The following is a 9,431-nucleotide window of genomic DNA, read 5'->3' on the forward strand; positions in this document are numbered from 1 at the left end:
TGAACCATGCAATGTTACCCTGCTCTGTTCTGACTACTGCCTCTTGGTCCAAGTATAGGTTTCGCATTAGCACAATTAAATGTTCTGGGATTCCCAAGTGTTATTAAGGAAAGCTTTTACTTTGCAAAGGTGTGCTTAACTCAAGCCATGAAATTTTTAGTCACCTCTTATGAATGAAAAAAAAATGACAAAAAATTGAAGAAGGCTTGATTGATTTGAATTCTGGCTCTGGCAAACAGCATTAAATATACAGACCATAAATTTCTCATCTGCAAGTTCAAATTGAGGTAGAAGAAAATGAAAACCAGTCCAAAGGAACCAACACATGATCTTGAATAAATTCCGTTTAAATGTCAAAATCATTTTAGCACTAGATTTGAGACATTGAACACCAGTGATTGAAGACCAGATGAGTTATGGGATGATATCAAAGATATCATCCATGAAGAACAAAAAAGGTCATTACAAAAACAAAGGAGAAAGAAAAAAAAAACCTCAAACAAACCCAAACTGGTTGTCAGAAGAGACTCTAAAAATTACACTGGAGTATTGAGAAACCAAAACAAAGGGAAAACTTACTTAAATAAAAGATCTGAACAGAAGATTTCAAGAGGACAAAGGAAAGTATTCTAATAGAATGTGCAGAAAGATGGAATTGGGGAATAAAAATTGAAGAACTTGCTGTGCATTTCTCAAGCTGTAAAAACAAACTGAAAAACACATTTAAACTTCAGGTTACAATACCGGAAGATGCTCTGGTCAATGTATTGAATGACCCAGAAAACACCAAAAGAAGATGGAGGGAATACACAGAATCACTGCTCCAGAAAGAGGTAATTGACATGCAAAAATCTGAAGAAGTACCATATGAGCAGGAGCCAAGGGTAATGAAGGAGGAAGTAGAAACTGCATTGAAGATATTGGCAAAAAATAAGGTGCCAGCAATTGATGGGATACCAACTGACTTGTTTCAATTAACAGATGCAACCTTGAATGCACTCACTAGTTTATGCTAGGAAATTTGGAGGACAGCTGTCTGGCCAGCGTATTGGAAGAGGTCCATTTGTTCTCATTAGCAAAAAAGGCTATCCAACTGAATATGGAAACTATCAAACAATATAGTTAATATCACATGGAAGTAAAATACAGGTGAAGAATATTAAAAAATGCATAGATAGGGAGCTGCCTGAAATTCAAGCAGGATTTAGAAGGGACATCATTCCTGATGTCAGATAGATCCTGGCTGAAAGTTAAAAACAAACAAACACAGAAAAATGTCTATTTGTGCTTTATTGATCATCAAAGACGTTTGACTATGTGGATCACAACAGAATCATATTCAGATCATATCAGAATCGTATTCTCTCTCTCTCCATACCTATTATGTCTGTATGATGAGCCAATTATTTGAGAAGCTGGATTCTATGAGGAGAAATGTGGCATCAAGTTTGGAGGGAGACTCATCAATAATCTGTGTTAAGCAGATGAAACAACCTCGTTTGTTGAAAGTGAGGAGGACTTGAAGCTCTTGTTGCAGAAGATCAAGGAATGCAGCATTTGGTACGGATTGCATCTCAATGTCAAGAAAACAAAGATTCTTACCACTGGACTGATAGGCAACATCATGATAAAGGAAGAAACTGAAACTGTCAACAACCTCATCTTACCCACAACTGCTGTTGACAGTTTCAATCTCCTCTCCATTCATCATGATATCACCAACAATCAGGAAAAAGGGAGACACCTTGGTCTAGGAAAGTCTTCAGTTAGGGAATTCTCCAAATTATTGATGAGTAATGTCAGTTTGGGAACTAAAATACATCTGATTCAGGCCATGGTCTTCCCAATCACTTGCATCCGAGAACCTGACAATGAATAAAGAAGACAGAAGAAAGATTGATGTCTTTGAGATGTGGTGTTGAAGAAGAGCACTGAGCATTCCATAGATGGCCAAAGATCAAATACATCTTGGAGAGGGTGCAGCCAGAGTCCTCTTTAGAGGCAAGGATGATAATGCTTTGCGTTACGTACTTTGGACATGTTGCTAATAGGGGCTATTCCTTGGAGAGGGACATGATGCTTGGAAGGGTGGAGGTTCAGCGAAGGAGAGGAAGACCCTCGATCAAGTGGATTTCATGGTGACTGCTACAGTGGGCTCTAATGTGTCAGGAAGTGTGAGGATGTCACAAGATAGGACACAGCTCAGATCTGTTGTTCTTACAGTAGCTTTGAGTCATGCTTGACTTAACAGCACTTAACAACAACAACATGAGCTACTGGAAACTGTTCACACATCATCCTCACATCATCCTCTTGGTTTAGGCGTAGGTTTCTCATGAGCACAGTTGAGTGTTCTGAGATTCCCATGTTCCCATTCCGATGTTAGTCAAAATTTGTTATGATCTACAGTCATATGCCTTTGCTTAGTCAATAAAGTACAAATAGACATTCTTCTGGCACTCTGCTCTCAGCCAAGATCCATCTTACATCAGCAACGGCATCCCTGGCACCACAGCCTCTTCTAAATCCAGCTTAGACATCCGGTAGATCATTTTTTAATGATCTTCGGCAATATTTTGCTTGTATCTGATAGCAATAATATTTTTTCAATAATAAGAGGCTGTTGTGCAAACTGAACAAGGAAACACTACACAGAATAAAATTAAGAAAAACCTGTGTCAGAATTGTATCCTTTCTCCATATCTATTTAATCTGTATGCTGAACAAATTATTCCAGAAGTTGGACTCCATGAAAAAGAACATGGCATCAGGATCTGAGACTCATCAATGACCTATGTTATGCATATGACATAACCTTGCTTGCTAAAAGTGAGAAAGATGTGAAAAATTTGCTGCAGAAGATCAAAGACTTTGACCTTCAATATAGATTGCATCTCAACAGCATACTTGGAAAGGTGTAGGGTCAACGAAAGAAGGAAGACCCTTAGGATGGATTGACACAGTGACTACTGCAATGGCCTAAGTGTGTTGGAGGTGATGAGGATGGCACAGGATAGAATGGGTTTCAGCTCTGTTGTTCAAAGAGTTGCTATGAGTTGTTCTTGGTGACATCTAATAACTACTGGAAGCTCTGGTGGCCTACTGGTACGGTGCTGGGCTGAAAACCCTATGTGCCTTTGAGATTGGAATGCAGTTTCTCACCGAGATTTGTTTCTTTTTTTTTAATTAAATGAAATTTTAATTATATAGTGTTTTACTTACAAAGTTTGTATACTTCCCCCCCCATTTATTTTCCCTTACCCATCCATCAAATTGTGTGACCCTATGATTAACCACACCACACAGCCCCACCCTGCCCATTCTCACCCCTGTGCTCCCACTCTTTCCCCACCTTGGATCCTCATACTCATTCTACAATTATGGTCTTATATAGTATTTATCCTTATGGGACTGAGTTAGCTCACTTAGCATAATGTTTTCCAGTCCCTCCCAAATTAGATAGTGATTAACAAAATCGTTACTCCTGTATGCTGTGTAGTATTATCACCACTGATTCTTGAATGAAGTACAGTCAAAAAGCTCCTTTGAAGCAAGGATGGGGAAACTTTATCCTATGGACTTTAGGGGTGTTATCAAGAGGAATCATTCCCAGAACAATAACATCATATTCAGAAAAGGCACAGTAGCTGCCACAGTGGGGCCACACATAGCAATGATTGTGAGAACAGTGCAGAATCAGGCCATGCTAGATTCATTCTGCTTATACAGGATTTCTGAGATTTAGAACCAACTCACAGCACCTTGCAGCAGTATCAGGGTAGAACCTATCCAAGTATAGCAATGGGATAAACACATGGAGAGGTCCAAACACCCTTTCACAATCATGTGCTCTGTTGTTGTTATATGCATTCGAGTCAATTATTACTCATAAGACCATTGCTCTATCCTGAGACAAACTCACTCTATCAATCCATCTCATAATTTCCTCTCATTATTATTGGTCATCTCTTAATGTTGTTGAAACAAACTTGGACTTCAACAATTCAGGTTTTCCTTTATCCTTCATTAATACAGTTTTTTTTTCTCAAAGAGAAAAGCTCTTTTCATCCCCAAACCATCTTTTTGTCTTTTATATTTTAGCTATGCTGCTAACTTGAAAGCATGTGGTTCAAATTCATCAGCTGCTCAATTTTGATTCTGTCATCCTTGTACATTGTCCAATTTTCAGATACATAGGAAGTCACTGAAAAGAACATATCTTGAATCAGGCACACCTTAGTCTTTAAATTTACATCCTTGCTCTTCAGGAATTTTGAGGAGTACTTGACTGCTAGAATTTTCCAATAATATACACTTTTTTATTTAACTGTTCTTAACACTGGTGTTGGCTGTGGTTCCAAGTTAAAAGGAAATAATTGTCTGCTTCTTTCTTTATCTACCATGGTGTGTGTGGCCTACTGGTCCAGTGTTATGTTGAAGTATAATCCATATTGAAGGCTTTGATCTTTGATCTTTTGCTACTAGTGTTTCAAGTTCTCTTCACTTCTAGTAAGCTAGGTTGTGTCATCTGTGAACACAGATTCTTAATCAGTCTTCCTTCAATTCTAATGCTACATTCTTCTTCACATAGTCCAATTTTTGGAACAATTTTCTCAACATACAGATTGCACAGGAATAGAGAAAGGATACGACCCTGTCATACATTTATCCTGATTTTAAACTCTGCAGAGTTCTATTGTTTTGTTTCAATAACAACTTCTTGGTCTAGGTTGAGGCTTTGTATGATTGAATATTGTGGGATTCCCATTCTTTTCAGTGTTGTTTATCATTTATTATGATATACACAATCAAATAACTTTGTATAGTCAAGAAAACACAAGTAAACATCCTTCTGATATTCTTTAAGTCAAGATCTGACGACATCAATAATTTCCATTATAGCCACTTCTGAATCCAACTGAATTCCTAGCAGTTACCTGTCAATGTTCTGTTCCAGCAATGTTTTTTATTAATGATTTTTAAATGCAACATATATATTTTAACAGCATATTTTTTCCAGCAATTTTTGAATAATTTTCAGCAAGATTTTACTTGCATGTAATAGTAATAACATTGTTTGATAATTTTCACATTCTGTTGGATCACTCATTTTTTGGAATGGAAACAAATATAAATCTCTTCTAGTCAGTTACTAGTGATTATTTTTAGAATTTCTTAGCATAGGTTAATGAGTATGTCCAGTGCTGCACCTTTTTGTTGAAATATACCAATTATTATCTCATCAATCCCTAGGACTTTATTTTTTGCCAAAGCCTTCAGTGCAGTTTAATTATCTTCCTTTGTTACCACTGGCTTTTGATTCTATGCTACTTCCTGAAATAGTTCAACATTGACAATTCTTTGGGGTACTGTGACTCTGTATCTTCTATCCATCTTCTTTTCATGCTTCATTCAAGATGTTTTTTCTTCATAGAACCCTTCAGTATTTCCACTCAAGACTTGAATTTGTTCTTCAGTTATTTTAGCTTGTTCTTCAGTTATTTTAGCTTGAGAAATGTCTACTGTATCATTCTCTTTCAGTTTTCTAATTCTATTAAGTCTTTGAGTATTTTATTGTAATACTTTGCTAAAATATAATGTTGTGAGTTAAAGGATATTATCCATGCCCATTCAAGGAAGACCTGCTAATACAGCTGTTCTTCAATTACATGAACAAACTACTAAAGCCAAAGATAAGGAAATTGAAGACTTCTACTACCAGTTTTTGCAATCTAAAATTTATCAAGCATGCAATAAATGTGCATTAATAATTATTGGTGACTAAAAGCATGGCATCCACTTCCTAAACAACATGCATCTGGGAACTCTATGAACTTTGATAAATGATGATAGTTAAAGACAGGCTTCAGACCCTTTGTTCATATGGTCACTATGAGTTGTGCTCTATTTGATGACAATCAACAACAACAACAAAATGCAGAAGTTGGAGATAAAAAAAATAACTGGTAGCAGAAAATATGGACTCAGTGACAGAAATGAGGCTGGAGGTGGAATGATGGAATTTTATACAATCAACATTTTATTCATTGCAATTGTTGTTTTTATGTGTTGTTGAGTCACTTTTAACTCATAGCGACCCTATGTACAACAGCCCTACATCCTGCTCTATCCTGTGTCAATCATATTGTCTCTGACATGACTACCCCAATTACCCCAGCCACTGAATCAATCCATCTCATTGAGGATCTTTCTCTCTTGTGCTGTCCCTCCACTCTCCCAAGCATGATATCCCTCTTCAAGGACTGGTTTCACCTGGCAACATGTCCAAAGTAGGTCAGATGAAGCTTCAGAATCCTTGCCTTCAAGGAGCAGCCTGGTTTTATCCTCTCCAGGACAAATGTGTTTGTTTTCCTGACAGTCCTTGCATATCCATTACTCTCCTCCAGCACCAAAGTTCAAAGACAGACTTGTTTGTTCTCCTAGCAATCCGTGGTATATTCAGTACTCTTCCCCAGCACCACAGCTCAAAGACATCAATCCTCCTTCCATCATCCATAGTCATTGTTCAACTCTCTCATGCATAGCAAGAAATTGCAAAGACCATGGCCTGAATCAGGTGCACCTCAGTCTCCATACTGACATTGTTGCTCTTCAGTACTTTGGAGAGGTCTCCGACAGCAAACTTTCCCAATGCAATTAGTCTTTTAATTCCCTGGCTGCTGGTATCAAGAGTATTGACTGAGGAGTGATGCAAGCTGAAACTGTTAACAATTTCAATCTCTTCTTCATCTATTATGCCACCAATCATCCCAGTAATGAGAATCTTTGTTTTCTTGATGTTGAGCTTCAATCCATATTTAAGGCTGCAGTCATTGAACTTCTGCAGCAAGCAATTATGGTCCACCTCAGTTTCAGCAAGCATGGTTGTGCCATCTGCATGAGCCAAATCATTGATGAGTCTTTCCCCAATTCATTGCAATTACTTTTTAAAACAAAAAAAACAAACAAAAAAAAACAACCAAAAAAAAAAAAAGACAACCCCATAACTGGCAATTATTCTTGTGCATCTCATGGGACTAAACACACAAGAATCAGATTAACTACATCTGTGGAAAGAGTCAATAGAGAAGTTCATTATCAGCAGTCAAAGCAATCAATTGACTGTGGAACAGACAGTAAATTACTCATGTGCAAGTCCAAACTGAAGATGAAAAAGTTCACAGAAACCAAAATATGAACTTATTATTCGTCTACTTCAACTAAATTTAAAAGTAATCTCAAGAACAGATTTGATCTAGTGAACATTGATGACTAAATCATGGGCAAATTGTGGGACGACATCATAGATGTCATCCATGAAGAAAGTAAAAAGCTCATTACCAAGTCAGGAAGAAAAGGCCAAAATATATGTCATAAGAGACTCCGAAACTTGCACTAGAATGTAAAAAAGCCAAAACAAAGGGAAGAAATAATAAGAGAGATGACCAGAAATTTTGAAGGGCAGCTCAAGAAAACAGAGCTAAAAAATGTATATAAATTGTGCATAAAACTGTAATTATAAGTCTAGTTAAATGGTATGTAAGAGTACAATTTTCGTTAATTTTACTAAAAACTTATAATTGTACATAAGACTATAAATTGTATGGGAGTAAAGACTATAACTTGTATGGGAGGAGATTTTCCGTCTTTCTTCTATGTGAGTGCATGCTCGTGCACACAATATATACATACACATCAATGCATATTTTGTGTCTTAAAATTATATTAATAAGAAGTGAGGCACAAATGGAGACTCGTACACCAATGTTCACAGCAGAATTATTCACTCTCATAAGAATATCGAAACAGCCCTAATGTCCAACCACAATGGAGTAGATTGAGAAATTATAGTACATTCACACGATGGAATACTACGCAGCACTCAGGAGCAAGGACTTTGTAAATTACTACCTAACTTGGAAGGGACTGGAGAGCATTATGCTGAGTGAACTAACTCAGTCCCACAAGGACAAATACTGTATAAGACCCTTATTGTAGAACATGTATGAGGATCCAAGTGGGGGAGGGAGGAGCAGAGGGCTGAGGATGGGAGGAGTGGAAGTGGGGTAATTATAGATAAGGTCACAAAATTTAATGATGGAGGAAGGGGTGAGTAAAGAAAATGGGGAAGATCTGGTGTGAAAATGTATACAAATTTTGTAAGTAGACCAGTATAAAATAAAATTTTTATTTTTAAAAAAATTCTATTACGGTGACTGATTTCTAAGGAAATAATATTAAATATGCCTTTGAGCTGTGGTGCTGGAGAAGAGTACTGAATGTACCATGGACTGCCAAGAAAACAAACAGATTCATCCTAGAGAGGGTTAAACCAGGCTACTCCTTGGAGGTAAGGATTCTGGGGCTTTGTCTGACATACTTTGGACATGTTGCAAGGAGGGACAGGTCCTTGGAGAGGGACATCATGCTTGGGAGGGTGGAGGGACAGTGCAGGAGGGGAAGGCCCTCTATGAGGTGGATTGATTCGGTGACTGGGATAATCGGGATGGGAGTGTCAGAGTCAGTGCGATTGGCACAGGATAGAGCAGGGTTTAGGGCTGTTTTACATAGGGTCGCTATGACTCACAAATGACTCGACAGCACATAACAACAACAACATAAGGAATTGTACATAAAGGTATGGATTTGCTAAAATTAAGAAAATATAAATACATAACTTTAGGACACTACTTACATATTCAATGCTGAACAAATAAATAATTTGAGAAGCTTAAGTCTAAAAGGAAGAATGTGGCATCACGATCAAAGGAAGATTCATCAACAATCTGTGTTATGCAGATAACACAACCTTGTTTGCTGAAGGCAAGGAGGACATGAAACAATTGCTGCAAAAGATCAAAGACTACAGCCTTCAGTATGGATTGCATCTCAACATCAGGAGGAGAAAAATTCTCACCAATGGACTGGCATCAAGACAGATGGAGAAATTGTCGACTATTTCCTATTACTCGGATCCACAATCAAAACTGTTGGCACTAGCAGTTAGGAGATCAGGAGACGTATTGCATTGGACAAGCCCTCTGTCAGGGATCTCTCAAAATTACTGAGGACTAATGATAGTTTAAAGGCTAAGGTGTGTCTGATTCAGCCCTTTCCTTTGTAATAAATCACTTGCTATGAAATAAAGAGACACACTGCACTGGGAAAATCTGTGGTTACGGACCTCTACAAAGAGTGATGATGTCAGTTTGAGGATGAACATGCGTCTGATTCAGGCCATGGCCTTTCTAATTACTTGTTATGCATCGGAGAGCTGGAGAATGATTAAGGATGACAGGAAAAGAATTGACGTCTTTGAGCTGCGGCGTTGGAGAAGAACACTGAACATCCCATGGGTGGTTAAGAGAACAATCAGGTATGTCTTGGGGAGGGTGCAGCTGGCATGCTTTTTGGAGGCAAGAATGATGAGG

The sequence above is a fragment of the Elephantulus edwardii genome, unplaced genomic scaffold (assembly GCF_000299155.1).
Source record: "Elephantulus edwardii isolate Elephantulus edwardi_28Jun2011 unplaced genomic scaffold, EleEdw1.0 scaffold00008, whole genome shotgun sequence".
Taxonomy (NCBI): Eukaryota; Metazoa; Chordata; class Mammalia; order Macroscelidea; family Macroscelididae; genus Elephantulus; species Elephantulus edwardii.